Below are 3,112 nucleotides of genomic sequence, written 5' to 3' on the forward strand. Positions count from 1 at the left end.
ATTTCTTCAATACTTTGTGGAAAAGCCTTTGTTTGTAAAGGCAGCTTCAAGACATTTCCTATATGACAAAACTTATTAGTGATTTTGGCCCATTGTTCTAAACAGATTCCAGGGTCCCTCTTGTGAATCCTGATCTTTAGTTACTTCCAGAACTATTTAATTGAATTGGCTGCCTTCAAGTCTTTCTGGAGCTTTCTCCGAGTGGTTCCTGTGCATGGCAGGTTGATGATGCAGTGATGTTTCTTCCACTTGCAGATAATGGCTCCCATGCTGCTTACTGGAAGATTCTGATGTTTTGAAATGCATTTGTAACCAGTTTCATTGATATGTTTTGCAACAATAAGGTTGCAAAGGTCTTGGGAGAGCTTTTGCTTTTATCCATCATGAAATGTTTCTTGTGTGACACCTTGGTAATGAAAAACCTAGCCCATTAATATTTAGGCTACTAACCAAGCTTATATTAATTTGCACAGATAGAAAGGATAACTACTCTCTATACAGATTCCAGCTCGTTCCTTCCCTTTCCTTGCCTTAGTGCTTTTTCTTAGCGTGTTCAATACTTTCCCCCTTTGTTATTCCACTTCATTACATGACTCTACTTATGGAGTTGTTTGGATTTTTTATGTGTGGATTACCTGAGTTATTACTAATGCCTGGTGAAAATGTTGTGCCCCCTGTATTCCACTTTTTACGGGCCCTCTCCTCCATTGGGGCCCTATACTTCCCACTTTCCCCCAGTCTGACGCCCTTTAATCTGCTGAACCTTCTGCTCGTTTCCAAATATAAAAAACTCTCTGCAACTCAATATTGGCCTGCCTGCCTCAGCTGCCTGTGAGGGGCTTTTCAGTTGTGCTGGATTATGGTTCACTGCAAAGCGACCCAAGGATGAGTGCAACTAACTTTGAAAATCAACTACTGCGGCCCTCGGCGGCCATAATGCAACACTTATCGTGCATCTATTTCAGCAGAAATGCGTGAGCGTAAGGCTTCACTACACCAATCTTGCTCCAGCAGCGAGATCACAACAGATGATTGGCACGATGTCTTCACAGCACACCACATGATTGGCTCAATGTATTTTACAACACACCACATGATTGGCTCAATGTCACATGTCGACGTTTTGCCGCGGAAGGGTTGTGATATGTGTAGACATATGATGTGTAGACAACTGCCATATTGGCGTTTGGCCCCATACATTACTATGACCCCATACATTACTATGGAGGATTTTTTGAGTGCTGTATCTCCTCATTAGAAAGTCTTTGGTAAAACTGGTTGTTCTGGTACCCACCCCCAAAAAAAAAAAAAAAAAAAACTAAGTAACTTTTTACTTAAAGTACATTTTAAATTAACTACTTTTACTTTTACTTGAGTACATTTTCAGATCGGTATTTGAACTTGTACTTGAGTAATATTTCATCAAGGTATTGGTACTTTTACTTGAGTACAATATTTTCATACTTTTTCCACCTCTGTGCATTGCACCCAATATTGAACTAGGGACTGGCATGAAGGTAGGATCATGATGTCACGTTTGTTCTCCAAAACAACACCTCTCAAATATCCTCCATCACTGGCAATATTGGTCCCCTGAACATTTTGAAATGTTATTCATATGTATGATGCATAGAAATGTATTCTTCATAGCAATTAAGTGAATTTAGGGAGACCACTCACGTTGTAACTCCAGTCATAATCACATTCAGTAGAAGCATCCACCAGCAAAGACACATTGTACGAAGTTCTGCTGTCTGGGAAGATTTTTACTTGACAATTCAATCCCTCCACTGTGGTCATATACAAAAAAATAGAATAACTAAAAGGTAACTATTTTTTTTTTTAAATATTCAAAACATAATTAGAAAAGTAGGCCTATGGGGAAAAGCCAACTCTGGACAAAGCTACAACGACACTTCATTATGTTTACCTAATGTCCGACAGTTTAGTTTATAAATAGGGAAATAATTTTGCCATAAAGTAGGCTATAGACTATACGTGTAACCCCACATAAGCGCACAAACATAACGTGGTTTCAGGGAGGGGATGTTCTATTTTGGAACAGGAAAATGTATTGGATCCATTGTTTATTGCGACTGCAAGATTGGTAGCCCCATAAACAGTCAGTGAGTTATATTCTGTGATATACATTAGCCTATGCGACTATCCATGTTCAACATGACTCCTAACTTTGGTTGAAATATTACAGAAGCTAGGTTTAGCTGGGACAATATCCTGGGTAATATCCAACAGCTAATGCAATTTTACACAGTAAAATGAAAGCCTGGTCACCAGTTGCCAGTTTGTATGGCTAGTTATTTTGCTTAGACTCTGCATAATAAAAAAGCGTATTATGTGCCCTTTCTTCTTTTTGGGTGGCATAGCTAATCTAGATAGATACTTTATTTCCCCCAAGGGTTAATTCAAGCTACAAATCTACAAACCACAAAAAGGGGCAAGGATGTACATTCTGAAGGGCAAAGGGAATATCAAAATATTTTACTCTGGCCTTTTATGGGGTATGTGTTGGCAGACAGTCCTGGTAACTTACCGTTGTTGACACACCCGCTCGCTTGGCTGCCAGTGCAAAGTAGCCTGTGCTTTGACACTCTCCGTGCGTGTAGCATGCGTGTCAGATAGCCTAACCTTTCCCCCTTCCCCCTCGGTTTTTCATTCAATCAAATGACGTTTATTGTACTGTCGTGCTGGCTGTCGGAATGATCAGCAGCAATGAGTTCGCTAAAATATTGGTGGGGACAATTTTTGTCATCTTAAAGGGAAACTTGGCAGGATTTCCCCCTCTGCTGGAGAAATTGTGCATTATGCTATTTCAAACTGTGGGAAAAGGTAACGATAAAGCACATGGATTTGTTTACAAGCTAGCGAACGGTTAGCATAAGTTTGGCAGAACTATGTGGATGTTACAAGGTAAGAAACACGATTTAAAACTAGTTTCTTGTTTCTCACTTCTCTTTCCGGGACGGTAGTCTCAATGTTGCAAGGTTGGTTTTCCGCCTGAGCATGCTGCGCAGCGGGGAAATCACAATTTTCACCGGAATAGGTCATTTAACCATCCAAATGATTTCTAAACTGGTTTATTACGTTGAAATAG

General features: G+C 39.9%; 1 long non-coding RNA gene across 1 annotated transcript; it reads right to left on the reverse strand.

Annotated features, from left to right (window-relative positions):
* Window positions 1-1,478: 1,478 nt before the first annotated feature.
* Window positions 1,479-2,736, reverse strand: LOC125288202. Its single transcript, XR_007192465.1, has 3 exons — window positions 2,552-2,736; window positions 1,681-1,754; window positions 1,479-1,593 (listed from the first exon to the last, which is right to left on the reverse strand). It is a non-coding gene; the product is annotated as an uncharacterized LOC125288202 (long non-coding RNA).
* Window positions 2,737-3,112: the final 376 nt, after the last annotated feature.

This window comes from Alosa alosa, chromosome 23, assembly GCF_017589495.1.
Source record: "Alosa alosa isolate M-15738 ecotype Scorff River chromosome 23, AALO_Geno_1.1, whole genome shotgun sequence".
NCBI classification, from domain to species: domain Eukaryota; kingdom Metazoa; phylum Chordata; class Actinopteri; order Clupeiformes; family Clupeidae; genus Alosa; species Alosa alosa.